We start from the raw sequence: 20,763 nt of genomic DNA, 5'->3' as shown, positions 1-20,763 counted from the left end.
ATGAGGAGGGAAGAAAAGAGGTAGTCAAAAGTACTCTTAATTCAAATATGATTTTCATTTTTTTACTGTTTCATTAAACCGTAATGCAAGTTTATTGAATTTCACTTGTTTAAAGTACACAGTTGGTTTCACTTTAACATATATATATGTATATACATAAATATTTGTGTGTATATATAAAGGTATATGTGTGTGTGTGTGTGTGTGTGTGAAAGTATAAAATTAATACCACAATTAATATAGCAAACATTCCCATCACCCTCTAAAAGTTTCTTCATGCCACACTAATCCAATCCTTTCTCAAACTAGTGCTTCAAGAAAGCACGGATATAATTACTGTGTCCCTCTGATCTCTGATTCCATTTTTATTTAAAAAAATTATTAAGTGCTGAAGTTAGTAATCCTTATTTTTCCTGTTTCTCTTTCTCAGCATAATGACTTAGAGATTTGCATACATCTTTAATTGTAATGAGTAAATTTGTTTTTTCTTGGTGACTAGTATGAACAGTATTGCAGTTTACCATTCATTTTGGGGGACATTTAGTGTTTCTTTTTTTCCCAGTTTTTGGTTATTAGTCATTCTATTTATGTTTGGAATTCATTGAAATTTTCTTGATAGAGTCCACTTGAAATATATTTGCTTAGTAATAAAGGTAAATTTATTTTCATTATACTCCAGGTTGAATCACAATGTTTATTCTACATTACATTCTGTGTTGTTTCACGTTTTTGCTGAAATAAATATTTAAATACTTAAATTGAAATAAGGTACATGACAGGTATACATTCTGAGTTACATTTCTAATATTATCATAATTAAATATATTATGAGGTAGCATCATCTATGTTTAAATGTGTTTTTAAATATTTGTCTCCACGATCTTAACCTACAATCAGGTTTCTGACAAAAATTTGAAAGGTAGGGATCGCAAAGATGGCAGACTAGAGAGAGGCTGCTTTCCTTGTCACTCTGTAACTCTGGTTTCAAGCAGAGAATATCTGTTTCTTTATTGCTCACTGTCAGACCCCTATCATCCGCCATTTGCCTGCCTCTCGCCTGCCCATCGCCTGCCTTACACATATCCATTGCCCCACACAGGAGGTTCACCTCCCGATTCTCCAACAACTGTCAGCAAACTGACCGCTGAACACCAGTGGAGCACCAGCTGCCTGCTGTTGCCTGGAAGTTCACTGTTACAGTACCTGTAGGTTTGATGACACCTGGCTGCTGCCATTTTGAGACAACAGTCAGGCCCCATAGGACCCCTGACCGGACTGACTGAGCCCCGTCTCCAGGAACCCTCAGCCCAACCAATCACTACCTGCCTCTGGGACCCTTACATTGACTGACTGCTCCCTGCCCCCAGGACCCCCAGACCAATTGACTGTGCCCTATCACCGAGACCCCAGACGAACTGATTGCACCCGGCCTCCAGGATCCCAGAACCACACCAATCACACCTGAACTCCAGGACCCCTGCCTGACCAACTGCACACCACCTCCAGGACCTCCAGCTGACCATGTCCACACCCTGAGCTGCAGCTCCCCATTTGTCAACACATTTGGAAGCGAGAGTGGCCATCTGGATAATCCTGGAAGCCAGAGTTCTGATCTTTAGGTGGGGCAAACCCTATCCTGGGATGCCTGCTGGAGGCTTGAAGCTCATTGTCAGGTACCTCTCATGCATCAGGCTACTGAACACTGGGAGGTTTCATTACTATATGACTGTTACACTGTAGATTTTCTTTTTTTCTCCTTATTGAAAAATTTTAAGTTTTTATGTCTTTACTTTTCTTGCTCTCTTTTCCTTTTGTTTACCTGTTCCCTCAGAGTCTCTTTCTCCCTTTTTTGCATGCTAACACCCAATTTCTTTTGATTACACTCTCACCCTTTCTATTATCTAGAACTTCTGTATGTTCTTTTCTTATCCCATTAACAGCCACATTCTACATCCCTCTGCATCCACTTTGTCCTCCATTAGAAACTGCAGACCTTATTGCAAATCTGTTTGTTTCACTGAAGATAATATTCGAACTCATTCTGTTTAATATGACAATTTTGTTATTATCCTATTGGGGTTATATAGAATATTCCATCCATCAACAAGTAGATTCACTTTCTTCTGAGCAGCACGTGGAACCTTCTCGAAAATAGAGCATATGTTATGCCACAAAGCAGTCCTTAGGAAATGCAAAAAAATAGAGATACTGCCTTGTGATCTATCAGATCATAATGGACTGAGAGTAGAAATCAATGACAAAATAAAAAACAGAAATTACTCCAACACCTGTAGACTAAATAATATGCTATTGAATGAAACATGGATAACAGAAAACATCAGGGAGGAGATAAAATGTTCTTAGAGGTCAATGAGAATGATGATACAACATATCAAAATCTCTGGGACACTATGAAAGCAGTACTAAGAGGAAAATTCATTGCATGGAGTGTATTCCAGAAAAGAATGTAAAGTCCACAACTAAATGACCTAACATTACAGCTCAAAGCCCTAGAAAAAGAAGAACAGAATAACAGCAAAAGTACTAGAAGACAGGAAATAATTAAAATCAGAACTGAAATCAATGAATTGAAATAAAAGAAATGATTCAAAAAATTGACAAAACAAAAAGTTGGTTCTTTGAGAAAGTAAACAAAATAGACAAACCCTTAACCACACTAACAAAGAGAAGGACAGAGAAACTCAAATTACTAAAGTTCATGGTGAAAAAGGAAACATCAAGACAGACACCACTGAGATACATAACATAATGAGAAGCTACTTTGAAAGTCTGTATTCCAACAAAATAGAAACTACTGAAGACATTGACAAATTTCTAGAGATATATGCTCCTCCCAAACTGAACCAGGGGGACATACACAATTTAAAAAGATCAATATCAAGCAATGAAAGAGAAGAAGCCATTAGAAACCTACCATCCAAGAAAAGCCCAGGACCAGACGGATTCTCAGCCGAGTTCTACAAGACCATCAAAGAAGAACTCATTCCAAAACTTCTCAAAGTATTCCAGGAAATAGAAAAGGAGGGTACCCTACCAAACTCATTCTCTGAAGCTAATATCACCCTCATACCCAAACCAGTAAAAGACACATCAAGGAAAGAAAATTTTAGACCAATATCCTTGAGGAATATAGATGCAAAGATCCTTAACAAAATATTGGCAAACTATATCCAAAAACATATTAAGAAAATTGTGCAACAAATCAAGTGGGGTTCATCCCTGGAATGCAAGGATGGTTTAAAATCTGTAAATCAATAAACATAATCCATCCTGTCAATAGACTTACAGATAAGGATCACATGGTTATTTCAATTGACGCAGAAAAAGCGTTCAACAAAATACAACACCCCTTCATGCTCAAAACACTAGAAAAAATAGGAATAGTAGGAACATACCTGAACTTTGTAAAAATATTTATGCTAAGTCCATGGCCAACATCATTCTTAATGGAGAAAAACTGAAACCATTCCTTTTAAAAATGGGAACAAGACTGGGCTGTCCCCCACTTCTATTCAACATTGTCCTCGAAACTCTACCCAGAGCAATTAGACAGACTAAAGAAATTAAAGGGATACAAATAGGAAAAAAGGAACTTAAGCTGTCACTATATGCGGATAACATGCTTCTATATTTAGAGAATCCAAAAACCTCCTCCAGAAAACTTCTAGACCTCATCAATGAATTCAGCAAAATAGCAGGCTATAAAATCAACACGCATAGATCTAAAGTGTTTTTATACTCAAGTGATGAAACATCTGAAAGGGAAATGAGGAAAACAAATCCATTTGCAATAGCCTCAAAAAATAAATACTTGGGAATCAATCTAACCAAAGAGGTAAAATATCTCCATAATGAAAACTACAAAACATTGAAGAAAGAAATTGAGGAAGATCTTAGAAGATGGAAAGATCTCCCATGTTCATGGAGAGGCAGAATTAATATTGTCAAAATGGCCATACTACCAAAAGTGCTATACAGATTCAATGCCATTCCAATTAAAATCCCAATGATGTACCTAAAGAAATAGAGCAAGCAATTGTGAAATTCATCTGGAAGAATAAAAACCCAGAATAGCTAAAGCAATGCTTAGCAGGAAGAATGAGACAGGGGGTATCGCAATACCAGAATTTCAACTATACTACAAAGCGATAGTAACAAAAACAGCATGGTATCGGTACCAAAATAGGTAGATCAATGGTACAGAATAGAGGACATGGACACAAACCCAAATAAATACAGTTTTCTCATACTAGAAAATGTGCCAAAAATATGCAATGGAGAAAAGATAGCCTCTTCAACAAATGATGCTGGGAAAACTGGAAATCCATATGCAACAGAATGATTCTAAACCCCTATCTGTCACCCTGCACAAAAATCAACTCATAATGGATCAAGAACCTTGAAATCAGACCAGAGACCCTGCATCTTATAGAAGAAAAAGTAGGTCCAAATCTTCACCTTGTTGGCTTAGGATCAGACTTCCTTAACAGGACTCCCATAGCACAAGAAATAAAAGCAAGAATCAATAACTGGGATAGATTCAAACTAAATAGCTTTCTCTCAGCAAAGGAAACTATCAGCAATGTGAAGAGAGAGCTTACAGAGTGGAAGAAAATCTTTGCCACTCATACTTCAGATAGAGCACTAATTTCCAGAATATATAAAGAACTCAAAAAACTCTACACAAAGAATACAAATAATCCAATCAACAAATGGGCTAAGGAAATGAACAGACTCTTCACAAAAGATGTATAAGCAATCAACAGATGTATGAAAAACTGTTCAACATCTTGAGTAATAAGAGAAATGCAAATTAAAACTACCCTAAGATTCCATCTCACCCCAATTAGAATGATAATTATCAAGAACACAAGCAACAGTAGGTGTTGGCGAGGATGTGGGGAAAAATGTACACTCATACATTGCTGGTCAGTCTCCAAATTAGTGCAGCCACTCTGAAAAGCAGTATGGAAATTCCTCAGAAAGCTTGGAATGGAACCACCATTTGACCCAGCTTTCCCAGTCCTTGGCCTATACCCAAAGGACTTAAAATCAGCATACTACAGAGATACAGCCACATCAATGTTCATAGCTGTTCAATTCACAATAGCCAGATTGTGGAACCAACCTAGATGTCCTTCAATTGATGAATGGATAAAGAAACCGTGGTAAATATACAATGGAATATTACTCAGCCATAAAGAATGATAAAATTTTGGCATTTGAAGGCAAATGAATGAAATTGGAGAATATCATGCCAAGTGAGATAAGGCAATCTCAAAAAACCAAAGGACGAATGATCTCGCTGATAAGCTGACGATGACACATAATGGGGGATTAGGGTTAGGGTTAGGGTTAGGGATGAGGGCAAAAATGGAGGAAGGAAGGACTGTATAGAGGGAAAAGAGGGGTGAGAGGTGTGGGGGAAGGGAAAAAATAACAGAATGAATCAAATATCATTACCCTATGTAAATGTATGATTATGCAAATGATATGCTGTTACTACATATACAAATAGAAACAACATGTATCCCATTTGTTTACAATAAAAATAAATTTTAAAAAAGCAGGCTTAAAAAAATTTGGAAGGTAGTAAGATTTCCGTTTATTTGAGTTTTTTTTTGAGACAGCATTCTCTCAACTTCAAATAGCTTTCTTTAGTGCCTTAAAATTTGGTTTGCCCAGGTATGTTTTTCTTTTCCTAACAGTTATATGGAATTAAAAGCCCATACATATAAGTTTAATATATCTACCCATCATAGGTGTATATTTGGCAAAACTTAATAGGCTTAAGGAGCAGTTCAACCTATGTGTGTGCTGTTCAGCAACAGACTTATGTGGGTGTGTATGCCAGTGTGTGAAGCGCTTGTTTTACAGAACTCCCTCATCTCCATAATCTTCACTGTAAATCCAGTTCCCAGACTTACTGCACATTGATTTCAATCTCCTCAACTCAGCACAATTGCTGTGTTCTGCTTGGATCATCCTTCCTGTGCTTACAAGTGCCTCCAGGTACAAAGTTAGGGTAAGAATAGGGATGGCCTCTTCTGTTTCCACTTTACTGGTTGTCCAATATCTGAAAGTAACAATTTCATGTGTTTTTTTTTTCCCCAGAATTTTTTGTTCTTTTCAGTGGCAGGGAAAATTCTATATTTAGGTCATGATGAATGAAAACAAAAATCTTTTTTTAATCGCTTTATAAATTTAAAATTTGGCTAAATGGTTACCCACCAATTCTCTTATGTGCTTTCTATTCCTCTACTATAATTATAATAAATTTATCATTGAAGTTAGTCAATATCTTTGGACAGTCACTTTAATTAAAATAAAAGCTTAATGAGCTTAATGTAATTTGTAATAAAGTACAAGAATTTTTTTTTGAGAAAAAGGGCACTATTTATGTTAATTGCAACAGAAATTAGTTAACAAGAAGCATCCAGGCATTTTTTTTTTCCTAGTGGAATTATGAGTTACATTTTATATAGCACGTGGTGCAGTGATTTTTAAATAGCATAAAACAATATACATCTCCAAATGCTAGTGTCCTAGGCATATTAGAAACTTCTCCTCAATAATTATGTATACAATTTATTCATATTTGAAAATATAATAATATCACTTAAAATTTTATCAATTTACTCAGATTGAAAGAATGCAAGAAAAATCCAGAGAAGAAATGGGTTGGCCGCCTAAAGCCCAAGCTATGCCTATATAACTGAGACAATGGTATGAATCCACATTGTGCACAACCATAGAAATAAAAAGATGTACCCCATTTGTGTACAATGAATCAAAATGCAGTCTGTAAAAATAAAAAAATAATTTTAAAAAATATATAGGCCTATCTTGGCTTTCTCTATTTCTATCATTAAGCCATGGAAAGATGTTATCAATCCATTTGTCAGTACCTGAATATCATTGCTTACAAGTCACAGGAGAGTTCTATAAATGGAAGTATTCTAACATATTTAAGAGATTAATCCTACAGTATAGAATGTTTTGACAGGACTCTGATCTCCCACAGGCAAAGCTCTAGAGACATTTCCTTTCAAAGTGGCAAACCATTATCCTGTCTCAGTATTCTAGTACTAATGACAATTTTTTGTCATGTCAAATGATTAAAAGATAAATATGGAAAAGAAAGAAGTGCTCTGGCTGTCCCATGTGACAACTATAATCACAAGGAAGTAAGGTCAGGGAAAAGGAAGGAATAAGTGCCTTTATTTAAAAAAATCTTTATTCCTCCAATAATTTTGAGATTTACCCCAAATCAGACTACTTCCTCATAAAACTGAAATTGCTTTTTCCAGGCAGCGAGTTATTGGATTCTTGATTCTGTCACAGTATCTATGCTATTGAAACACATTACAGTCATTCATGAAATATAGGGTCTATGAGCCTGAACCAGGTAACATTATTCTACCCACTATTTAGGACGGCTCTTACTTAGACATGAAGGTGAAAATCCCGTGGAAGAAACATACTGGATTATTACATTCAGAGGTGTAGTTCATTTCAGGCATGTCCTGCATCAGAAAGTTTCTAACGTGACAAATTACATCAAATTCCACTAAGAAGAGCATGTAAATATTTGGGAAATCTCTTCCCAGTGTCCCTTCAGGTCCTCACTCTATCCATTCCCTACTGGTTTAGGTACAGTGTTCTGATACTTATTGACCATAAATGACTGATAGTACCTACTTACAAAAACATGTTCTCACACATAAGTGTAAGTAGACTGGAACTCAACCTTTGCCATCTTTTTATCTAAGTGCTTTACACACAGATGGAAACGAAAATTTTAAGTTATTACTTCTATAAAAAAAGACTACAACCTATAGCCCATCAACAAGTTTTCAGTAAACAATCTTAGCATACTCTATGCCAGGAATCATATAAAGCTTTAGAAGACAACTAATCAGATGTTTGAAGGGCCTCTGGAAAAGAGGAGGGAAACACCATTAAATCTTGATCAGCAAGAACTTTAAGAAGGCATAGGTAGGAGGGAAAAAGTTATTATTGTCATAGCTAATCCAAAGAAACTTAATCCCAACAGGTATGGTGGTGCATGCCTGTAATTCCAGCAGTTTGGGAGGCTGAGACAGGAGGATCGAGAGTTCAAAGCCAGCCTCAGCAGAAGTGAGGTGCTAAGAAACTCTGTGAGACTCTATCTCTAAATAAAATACAAAATTGGACTGGGGATGTAGCTCAGTAGTCCAGTGCCCCTGAGTTCAATCCCCAGTACATCCCCCCCCCAAAAGAAGATAATCCCTAGTCAAATAAGCTCCTTCTCTTTTGAATAGTAGTTTTTATTACTATTATTACATGTTTGTTTTTCACATATCCAGAAATCAGAAAAGATAAAAAACACAATCAAAATATATTCATATAATCAACATGCTACAATATAGAATTCATTGCCCCCATTTTACTGTCTTCTAGAATTAATTTTCTTAAATGTTAATTCTACTATTTGTAAAAATCAAACATCAAAATCTGAGACAATTGAAAGATTGTGAATATAATACACAGATAACAGATGCAAATTAAGAATTACATCAAAGAAGAACAAAGATCAATATGCCTCAAAATATTCCATGAAATAGAAAAGGAGGAAACCCTTCCAAACTCATTTATGAGGCTAGTATCACCCTGATACCAAAAACAGACAAAAGACACATCACAGCAAGAAAACTTCAGACCAATATCCTTGCTGAACATAGATGAAAAAATTATCAATGAAATCCTGGCAAATCACATACAAAAACATATTTAAAAGATAGTACCGCATAATCAAGTGGGGTCCCAGGGATGCAAGGATGGTTCAACATCCAGAAATCAATAAACATAATTCATCACATCAACAGACATAAAGTCAAGAATCATATGATCATTTCAAAAAATGCAGAAAAAGCATTTGATAAAATACAGCACCTCTCCATGTTCAAAACACAAGAAAAAGTTGAGGAACATACCTCAACACTGTAAAAGCTATCTATGCTAATATCAAGGCCAACATTATTCTAAATGGAGAAAAGTTGAAAGCATTTCCTCCAAGAACTGGAACAAGACAAGGATACCCTTTTTCACTACTTCTATTCAATATAGTACTGGAAACTAGCCAGAGCAATTAGACTGATGAAAGAAATTAAAGGGATACAAATAGGAAAAGAAAATCTCAAATTATCACTATTTGCCAATGACATGATTCTATATTTAGAAGATCCAAAAAATTCCACCAGAAAACTTCTAGAACTAACAAATTAATTCATAAAAGTGGCAAGATATGAAATCAACACCCATAAATCAAATGTCTTCCTATACATAAGTGATGAATCTGCTTCAAGAGAAATTAGTAAAACTACCCAATTCACAATAGTCTCAAAAAATGAAATATTTGGGGAACAAGCTAACAAAAGAGGTAAAAGACCTCAACAATGAAAATTACAGAATGCTAAAGAAGGAAATTGAAGAAGACCTTAGAAGATGAAAAGATCTTCCATGTTCTTGGATAAGCAGAATTAGTGTTGTCAAAATGGCCATAGCACTAAAAGAACTGTACAGATTTAGTGCAATTCCTATTAAAATCCCAATGATATTCTTCATAGAACTAGAAAAAGCAATGGTAAGTTCATTTGGAAAAATAAGAGACTCAGAGTAGACAAAGCAATCCTTAGCAAGAAGAGTGAAGCAGGAGGCATCACCATACCAGACCTGAAACTATACTACAAAGCTATCGGAATAAAAACAGCATAGTATTTGCACCAAAACAGATACATAGACCAATGAATGGTATAGAATAGAGGACACAGAGACAAACCCACATAAATACAATAATCTCATACTAGAGAAAGGTACCAAAAATATAAAATGGAGAAAAGATAGTCTCTTCAACATAGGGTCCTGGGAAAAATGGAAATGCTTAACAAGACTCCTAAAGTAAAAAAATTAAAATCAAGAATCAATAAATGCGATGGATTCAAACTAAAAAGTTTCTTCACAGCAAAGAAAATCATCAAGAATCTGAAGAGAGGGCCTACAGAGAAGGAGAAAATCTTTGCCACCTGCTTCTCAGATAGGTCATTAATATCCAAGAATGTATAAAGAGCTCAGAATCTTAATACCAAAAAGCAAATAACCCAATCAATAAATGGGCTAAGGAACTGAACACACAGATACTTCACAGAAGCGGTAATGCAATTGATCAACAAACATGAATAAATGCTCATCATCACTAGCGATTAGAGAAATGCAAATCAAATCTACTCTAAGATTTCATCTCACTCCAGTCAGAATAGCAATTATCAAGAATACAAACAACAATAAATGTTGGTGAGGATGTGGGGGAAAAGGTACATTCATACATTGCTGGTGGAAATGCAAATTGGTTCAACCTCTATGGAAAGCAGTATGGAGATTCCTCAGAAAACTTGGAATGGAACCACTATTTGACCCAGCTATCCCACTCCTCCATATATATTCATAGGACTTAAAATCAGCATATACAGTGACACAGACACATCAATGTTTATAGTAGCTCAACTCACAATAGCCAAACTATGGAACCAAGCTAGGTGCCCTTCAACAGATGAATGTATAAAGAAAATGTGGTATATGTATATACACAATGGAATATCACTCAGTCTTAAAGAAGAATGAAATTTTGGCATTTTCAGGTAAATAGATGAGCTGGAGAATATCATGCTATGTGAAATAAGTCAATTCCAAAAAATCAAATTTGAATGCTTTCTCTGATATGCGAATGCTAATTCACACTAGAAGGGGAGTACTAGGGAAAATAGAGATACTTTGCATTAGGCAGAAGGGAGTAAAGGAAGCATAGTGGGTATAGGGGTAGGAAGGATAGTAGAATGAATTGGACATTATTACCCATGCACATATGATTACATGAATGGTATTATTCTACATCATGTACAACCAGAAGAGTGAGAACTTTTAATCCATTTATGTATGATGTTTCAAAATGCATTCTACTGTCATATACAACTAATTAGAACAAATAAAAAAAGAAATAATCTCAATCTCTTCATCTGCAAGACATCAATATAGATGGTGAAATAGTGCCACACAGTGATACGTGCTAGAGACAGTGAAAGAAATGATGACTGTACCAACTCACATTGCTTGTGAAGATTTGACTAAATACAGAAATTGGGGTTGCATAGAAGTAATGGTATTATGATAAATTGAGGGGATGAGTATTCTATGGGATAGAGATATACATGACCAAGGAAATAAAAGTACAAAATATTAAGGCATGTAAATACATGTTTTACTAAAAGCAAATGTAAATTGTTATAAATATATGTACCTCAAATACAATGATCAAAATATGATCAATCCACGAGTCATAGAGAAATCATAAACTTTGAGATTTTTTTACTTTGAGCACCATCAATATTTTATTTATTTGTTTTTTTTTTTAATTTTTACAGTCTGCATTTTGATTCATTGTACACAAATGGGGTACAACTTTCATTTCTATGGTTGTGTATGATGTAGATTCATACCTTAGCATAATCATACATGTACATAGGGTAATAATGTCGTCTCATTTCACCATTTTTCATACCCCCCTCATATCCCTCCACATAATACAAAGTTCCTCCATTCTTTTCTCATCCCTCACCCCCCACCCCTATTATGCACCATTATCCACTTATCAGGGAAAACTTCAGCCTTCGGTTTTTTGGGGATTGGCTTATTTCACTTAGCATAATATTCTCCAATTCCATCCATTCCAAATGCCATAATATTATTCTTCTTTATGGCTGAATAATATTTCTTTGTGTATATATACTACAGTTTCTTTATCCATTCCTCTAAAAGACTTTGTCTTTTTTCTCAGCTTTTTAGCTTCGTTCTCTTTCCGTGATGCTGCTTGGTCAGAAAAAGTCTTTGGGGGACAATTTACAAATGACAGGGAGTCTTAAGATTTTTATGCTTCCTCAGATGTCTAATTTGCCAACTCATGCTTGAACTTGAGGAATTTTAGTAGAGTCTCTGTTTTACAGCAATAGTTTGTTTTTTACCAGTCTCATGGCTCTCCTTGGTATCTTAGACTATGCTAATACCTCTAGAGATGAAAGTGAGCCATGGTTTCTACTTGCTTAGGAAGGACTAATTATTCTTGGAGCATAATTCATTTTGACTTACTTGCATCCAAGCATTTTTTAAATTTATTTCTTTAATTGTTTACAGACTGCATTTTGATTCATTATACACAAATGGGGTACATTAATTCATTTCTATGGTTGTGCACTATGTAGATTCATACATTTGTGTATTCATACATGGACATAGGGTAATGATGTCTGTCTCATTCCACCATTTTTCATACCCCACCCCCTCTCATTTCCCTTTTTGTAATCTGAAGTTCCTCCATTCTTCTCTCACCCACTATCCCTTACCCCCATTATATATTATCATCCACTTATCAGTGAAAACATTTGGTTTTTGATTTTTTAGGGATTGGCTTATTTCACTTAGCATGATATTCTCCAATATTATCCATTTATCTGCAAATACATAATATTTTTCTTCTTTATGGTTGATAAATATTCCATTGTGTATATATACCACAGTTTCTTTAACCATTCATCAGTTTTGATGTTTATAGCTGCTCAATTCACAATAGCTAGATAGTGGAACCAACCTATGCCCTGCATCCAAGCATTTTAACAGTTACAAAGAAAACCTTTAGTTTTTAGTTCATTTTATGATTTTTCAATGTTAAAGTGGAAGTAATGACTTTACGGCTAACCTCTACATCCTAGTCAGAGAAGGGATAAGATAAATGCTTACTTTTCCTGGAGTATTCAGGATTTGCACTCAAAGATCTTGAAACTTTACTATAATCAGGCTTTCTTAATTTTTACCTGTCCGAACTAATCTTATTTTTATATAAAGTTTCTTCCTTCATTAATACCAATAAAGTTTATTTATAATTAATTTGTTTTAGGTTTTACCAGCTTCCATACCATAAGAGAGCCCTGGGCTCAGTCAACATACAAATACATACTTTCTCTTACTGAGACTGTTCATTCTTTCTTTATTAAGAGTAAATATAAAATTTCGATTCAAGATTTTGCTAAGTTGAAAGCGGTGGTTTGATGGCTTCACCAGTTTAAACTTATCTTCAAATATGTCAAGTGCTATACATTAAATATGCACACGTTTTTGTATGTCAGTTATACTTTAAAAAACAATTTTAAAAAGAATTTGCTAAATTTTCTTCTCTGCTACAGACATTAAATTTTGTTTAGACACTAGCCATAAACATAACAAAAACAGAAAATTTCACAAAAGTTCATACATTCCTAAGAGTATATATTTACTTACAAAAATAGTCTTAGTTCAGAAAACTCCTAGATGGTGGTTTTGTTGTCAAAATGGTAAGCATGGAAATACTTTATAATCATTTTCTTGATAGTAATATGGTTGTTATGACATAGATATGAGGTATCCCCCAAAAACTCATGTCTGAAACAATGCAAGAATGGTTATAGTTTTAATGATTGGGTTATGGGAGATTTAACCTAATTAGTACATTAATCCTCTGATAGAGATTAACTAACTACACTTTTCACAATTTTTATGCCAATGTATGAGCATCATTGCTTCCTTGAAATTAATTGCATATATTCAAGCATGTTACCCAGTGGCCTACAGCTCAAAGGAAAAACAAATTTAAATGCTGTCTAGTCATCATATATTGAAGAGAGTTGTAGGGACTCTTTCTATCTACTTATCTAACTTCTTTGTTTTTTTCATTGTCTCAGAAACTCAAGAAAAGCATTATAGCAAGCAGTTAATCAACTAGTCATTGGAAACATCTAGTAGTTGTACAAAACAGTCCTGCCATTGTGTTATCATTAAGTATCTAAAGTTTCTGAGTTTAGGATCACTTGTCTTAAACATGAAGCCAATATTATTTAAACATCCAGTCAATTTATCTGTACCTTTTATCATTAGAAGCAAGAGTTTGTCACGTTGTCCTAAGATACGTTACACCAGGATAAGGAGTTTCAAATGAGTCAGGCTAAGATACTCAGAACACATTTCCCTCAATAAAGATAACACTAAAAGATTCTGATAAGTTGTTTTGTTAATAAAAATAATCCAACATTTTAAGAACAGCTAATAGTACATATATAGGTAGAAAGTTACTGTAAGCATTTACTAGTAGTTAACTGAATTTCTCAGTATTATAATAGAATCACTCTGACTCTAAAACCAAAAGGAGATTCATGTAAAAATGGCCAAATTCTAGGAAATATTACTGCTCACTTTTCCAGTCCTTCATCAGTCAGTTGAGTCTTAGCCCTTTCTGTCTTCCACATGAATCCCAACTTGAACCAACATGTTTAAAGACTTGTCCTCACTGAAAGAGTCTCAGTAGATGGTCAGCTTTATCTGCTTTCTCAAGACTACTTTGGCTATTTGTGTTCTTTTGTAGTTACATGGGAATTTTAGAATTATTTTTTTCTATTTCTGTAAAAAAATTCAGGAACAAGGCAAGGAGACCCACTCATCACTTTCTTTAACAGTACTACAGAACATTTAGGCAAGAGAAAGAAATTAATACCACCCAAATTACGAAGCATGAAGCAACTTATCCTTGTTTGCAGATAACATACCTCTATAAACAGAATCCCCCAAAAAACTTTTAGAACTAATAAATAAGTTCAACAAAGTTGCAGGACACACATAATTAACATATAAAAATCAGTTGCATTTCTATACACTAAAAGTGGGATATCTGAAAAAGATAATAAAAAAGCAATCCCACTTATGATACCACCATAATAGATAAAGTACCCAGAATTACACAGGAGGTAAAAGATTTGTGTATGCAAAGTTACCAAATATTGATGAAACTGAAGGGGACCCAAATAAATGAAAATGTATCCTGTGTTTATGCAATAGAAAACATAATATTGCTAAAATCTGCATACTTCTCTAAGAGGTCTATAGATTATGGTTTCTATCAAAATATTAAGGACTGATCAAATTATTGATGAAATATACTTGCAAAGAATACATACAAAGAAACTAGAAAGAAGTGGTGATTTATTTTATTTGGGCCTAAATGATTCAAGGTTTATGAAGTTAATCTAGAGTTAATTCTGAAGAGTATAAGTACTAGCATGACAGAAAAGAGTGCAAGGACCTCTACAAAGTGGGTAGTACATTTTCAAAACTCTCCAAATATATATCATCATTAATTTTTTCCAAGAGCTACAAGCTTCTTAAGCAAAGATTAATCTGACTCATTTGTATATGTTCATATGTGAACAATGGATTAGAGATTTTTTACATATATCTGTTAAGAAAAAAATGTTATTTCTAACTTAAACTGGAACTTGCAAAAGTGATTTCTTATTCAATATCTGACTTGTAATTATTTCAATACTCTAATTGATTTTGTGTGAGCAAATACATATACCATATCTGAAATTCTGAATGCCAACCACATAATATAGCAATATTGCAATCTTGGGGTGAATATATTTCAATTTAATTTTAAAGTGTATTTTAAGAACCATGTAAATTAATTCATATTAAAATAGATTTGCTAATATCACCTTTTAATTTCCACAATTAGCATAATAGACATAAAATATTTTTAAGGAAAACATTTTGAAAATAAATGCACTGCCTTATTTAAATTCTACCACAAACCACTTAAATTAACATAGCCTCCATACAAATGTCATGTAACTCAAGATGCCTTCAATCATTTGATACTTTTTCCTGTTAGTCTTTATGCATTTTGTATATTTTGTACTTTATAGCAATGACCTTAAATTTCTCTACAAGCCTATTATACAAATGCTTTCCTTTGATAAGTTTAATTCCTGTTCCCACACTAAGTTGAAAAACATTAGATTTGGGACCAGTGAATTGAGACACAAGCAAAAGTACCTAAGAAGGAAGGAACTTGCCCATTCACCCATCTTTAGTCATTTATGTATCCCTCCATATAAATCATGTGAGCACTCACTACATACATGTCACCATGAAACTGAATGCATTAAGATCCACAGGGGTGGGAGAAACATTGACCCTGGTTTTCTCCAGGTGGCAATTTCCCCCCTGGAGACACAAGAGTTCCTCTAGTCCATTTTCCAGGCTTAATTTTTTTTCACAGCTATTGATTTTATGCATAATCCCTGCACCCACTACAGTCAGTTTTCAAATTTCTCTCTTTTTCTCCTAATTGGCTCTGCATCTCTATTTCTCTTCTCTCATTTCTATTTGCCCTGCTGATCTTATCATACATATGATGGAGAAACTACTATGTGTTTCAATTATTCATATAAACAGTTTCTTAGAAATCCTTTTTTCCCTTTTTTCCTTTTTCTTTCCCCTTCCCCTTCCCTTCCCCTTCTTCTTCCCCTTCTTCTTCCCCTTCTTCCTCTTCTTCTTCTTCCCCTTCTTCTTCTTTCTTCTTCTTCTCCTTCTTCGTACCAAGCATTAAACCCAGGGATGTTTAACCACTGAGCCACATCCATCCCCCAGTTCCTTTTATATTTTATTTTGTGAGAGCTAACACTAAGTTGCTTAGGGTCTTGCTAAGTTGTTGAGGCTGGCTTTGAACTTGCAATTCTCTTGCCTCAGCTTTCTGACTCACTGAGATTACAGGCATGCACCACCACACCAAGCAGAAATCCTCATATTAAGTGATAGATTTTCTCTGTTGACAGTCCAAAGCTCCAGAAGTTTCCTTTTATGTAAAATATCCATATTGCATTTAATTTAATTTGCTGATTCCCTGTGAAGCTCAAGATATTCCTTTCAATATCATCCTATAAAAGTTTTGTGCATATGTTTTGTGCATTTTAGAAAATGTCCTTAATTCATTTACACTTAATTTCCCAGATTATAGACTAGGTGTAGATTAGGTATAGACTAATATTTTGAACCCATGGAACAAAATACAAGAAAATCTAGACAATGAAACAAATACAGAAATAGTCTTTAAAACTGATCCTAGGGCCTTGCTGCTTAGAAAACATCTATAAATCCTCATTTGCCAAAATATATTCTTTCTTTCTAGACTCCAACTTTCATAATTGACTCTAATGACCTCCCTCTACCCTGACCTTGGGATGGAGGGACCATTTCCATTCCTGCCTAACTGCCTACTATACAGGTTACCTGATAGCATTGTCCTTTCTCTGAAGAAATGGGTTGCCATGTAAAGGTATGTCACAGGGCTATGATATAGAAAGTAGAAATGTGAAGTGCATTAATGTTCTGCCAGTTCTATTCCAAGGAGAAATACTTAACATCTAGATGAATCAATTCTCAAAGTCAGTGGAAATCATTACACTACATTTAGGCAACAACTTCACTAAGACCTTTCATCTTCTACTTTAGGAGCATAATTACAAAGTATTTTTTCAATATATGTTCCCACCTTGTGGCTATGTATACTACTGACTAGAATAAATAACAGAATAACAGAAATTTAAAAAGCGTCAAACTATTCCTGCTTCCAAAGGAATATGTCCCTCCACACATATACATACGCAATACCATATGCACACACATACACTTACATACACACAAAAATGAGTTTAAGTCACAAAATCAATTACCACTGTTAGTGGAAATATAGCCTTTGCTTTCTATCTTTAAATTTCCCAATATTTGATAGAGGTATGGTTATGCTTTATTTCCTTTTCATTTTTAGAATAGAGAACAATAGAGCTTTTGTTTTGAAAAAACAATAAGGAATACAAGAAAATTTGGACATTGTACCGTGTAGCATTAACAGCTGTCTTGCTACACTTTCCAGTTTTCCAAAAGAAACCAGACATCACTGTTTATTTAAATAAGACCCACTAACTTTTTAGATGATGGTGACCATTTTCTTTTTATTCTTTAGCACAGATTTTACTACTGCTCTGCCAGATCTACAAATGTTGAAGTCCTATGTTGGTACCTTGGTAGACAGAGGCCTCTTTGTAAATCCAGAGAAGCACATAAAATTTGTTATCCTTCTGGGGTAGTTTGCTATTTGACACATGGAATTGAATTTCTTTCACCACAATTGATAAACATTGCCAGACCTTCTTGGATTTATGTAAAGGAGGAAATCTTCCCATACAGAGAATGAGGGCCAATGGGTGACATAATTCAAACCTGTTATAAACTTTACCAAATATTTCAAGAGTGCTAAAGTTAGGTTGTCCTTAAGGGAACCAGTAAACTTACCATACCTATTTTCATTCATTCTCCTTTCATCCATTTCATTAATTGCTATTTGCAGAAGCATTCTGCTACCCTTTCTGTAACTTTTTAATTATTTGTCCTACCTACTCATGAAAGCTTCTAATCTATTTGAAGTATCTAAGATTGTAACTTTTGATATGATACATTAATTACCAGTTCTTGTCAACCAATGCAATAGTCATGAGTGGAGTTAAACGAATCCCTTCTGCTACAGTTAGTATACAATCCAAAGTATGTAAAACAGCCCTTTAAATAAAATGAGAAATGCATCTTTAAAACATTCAGATTAAAAAATGTCCCTCACTTCTCTAAACAGAAGAAACAAAGTGAAGGGATTTTTCAGAAGGTATTCCCAGGTGGAAGGCATATAGCTTTGGGTATCAGCTGAGTGCATGCATTTCACAAAAGTTGTACCTCCAACATTGTCTACTATGCACAAATTTTCTTAGTCCCAGTTAAGGGTAAATGGCAGAATGATGAAGAGAGTTTCAGTGTTAATCCTAAAATATCATGTATTGTTCATCACATGCTTATTTGTATATAAGTTAACTATAAGTAATCTAAATAAAAATTCTAAGTAGATATCTAGTTTCTTTATCAACCAAAGGTGTCGTTAGACAAATTTGGTTATCAAAATCGAAGTGAGGAAACGAGGAACAGTCTATGTTATGTTAATGATAAATTTTCATATTAATGAATATTAATAAATGTGCACTGTTTTGAGGTTTAAACTAATACATATGTAAGTACCATCACCTAGTACATTCTTTTGTACATAATAGGTGCTCCATAAATTTTGCTAGGTTCAAATTTATGTCTTGGTGACTACACCCACAAACATTTTTTTCCTCAAAATTATCTGATGAATTTCCTACCTGCTGCCTATCTTTCCAAACCAGCATTTCCTTATTAGGTATTCAATGAATCAAGAGTCTTAGAAACTTGAGAATTATTTTTATGACTCTTAACAGTGAAAGAGGATTTAACTCAAAGATTAGGTTTTTTAAAATAAGATCTTTAGCAAACCACTGTATGAACTGTTACTGTCTTAACACACCTATGATCCTTTTTGTTACATTGTCTAAAACTCCCTTGTAATGAAATAAATCTAGGGATCAAGTTTTTTTTTAACCTCATTTACATAGATGGTGACACCGATATATCTTTTCAGAGGTCAAACAGAACTTCCTCATAGATTATTATTTTATTTATTAAAGAATTTAATATTTCTAAGACTATCAGAGAAGTGTGTTCACATTGACAGACTGATATTCCTTTGAGATTTGTTAAGTTACTCAATCCCAATATTTTAGTATCCCTTAAGAAAAATCACTGTAAAATTCCATCTGTGTTGTGACATTTTTCTCAGTTGTCATCTCACTGGTTTCTGACAGTTCTTCAATAATACCAGGTCATAAAGTTCATTTCATCAAAAAGTCAAGACTTTTTGCATATCTGTATGTTACTTGTGGTTTACGAATGATGCTTCAGGTTTAAAAATCCTGTTATAGGACCTAGCATCTCTATCCTCGGTTTTTCAAAATGTGTTTGTCTTTGTCTATATTTCCAACATTAAAATAAAATCCACAATTACATAAAATTTCTTGTGAGGGAATTAATAAGTCAAATTAGAATCTTCTTAGTGAAAACTTCAATTGTCTGTATCTTCTCAATAGATACAGAAAGAAAAAATATGAGAATATTTTTGCATCATTTCCCCCCACTTTCTTTTAATTTTTTTTTTTTAGTTTTACAGACTGCATTTTGATTCATTGTACACAAATAGTGTACATCTTTTTGTTTCTATGGTTGTGCACGATGTAGATTCATACCATTTGTGTAATCATACATGTACATAGGGTAATGATGTCTGTCTCATTCCACGATATTTCATACCCCCTCTTTCTCTCATTTCCCTCTACATAATTTAAATTCCTCCATTCTTCTGTCACCCCTTCACTTTCAATAATATATTTATTATAGGTATCACATTATTTTGTATGTTATTATTAATATTAATTAAACTTTAAATAATTAGTACATTAATTTTATGAAAGAAAAATATGAAAAATAATTCCCATTTTGACCTTCTTTATTTTCATTGATAAGAGTAATTGTTTAAAATTTCATCAGGAATTATTTGTCACGCTGGATTTGAAGAGTCGATTTTAGCTTGAAAATCTGTAGTTCATTTGCCCTCTTTTCTACCGATCAAATAAAATCAATCACAACAGTATGCTTATACAAGGAATCATCTGGTTGGAAGATGGCATAACAGGAAAGCCTGACACTTACCAATGAGTACACAGGCTAAGAATTCAGATTCTGAAGACAGTGAGCCCTTGGTTCAAATCCTAGCTCTTCCAGTTAGCATGTGTTCAGCTTTACGCATATTATTTATGTGTCTAACTATAAGTTTTACAATTCATATAGCAAAGATAGTAGTATCTTCCTCACAGGGTTGACTATGATTAAATT

At 34.1% G+C, this 20,763-nt stretch overlaps 1 long non-coding RNA gene across 2 annotated transcripts in view; it reads right to left on the bottom strand.

Annotated features, from left to right (window-relative positions):
- Positions 1 to 20,763, bottom strand: part of LOC306645832 — a 296,125-nt gene that overhangs the window by 229,508 nt on the left and 45,854 nt on the right. The window lies entirely within an intron of this gene.

The sequence above is a fragment of the Sciurus vulgaris genome (assembly GCF_902686455.1).
Source record: "Sciurus vulgaris genome assembly, chromosome: 15".
Classification (NCBI taxonomy): domain Eukaryota; kingdom Metazoa; phylum Chordata; class Mammalia; order Rodentia; family Sciuridae; genus Sciurus; species Sciurus vulgaris.
The sequence above is the reverse complement of the archived record's forward strand: the minus strand, read 5'-3'. Positions and strand labels throughout refer to the sequence as shown.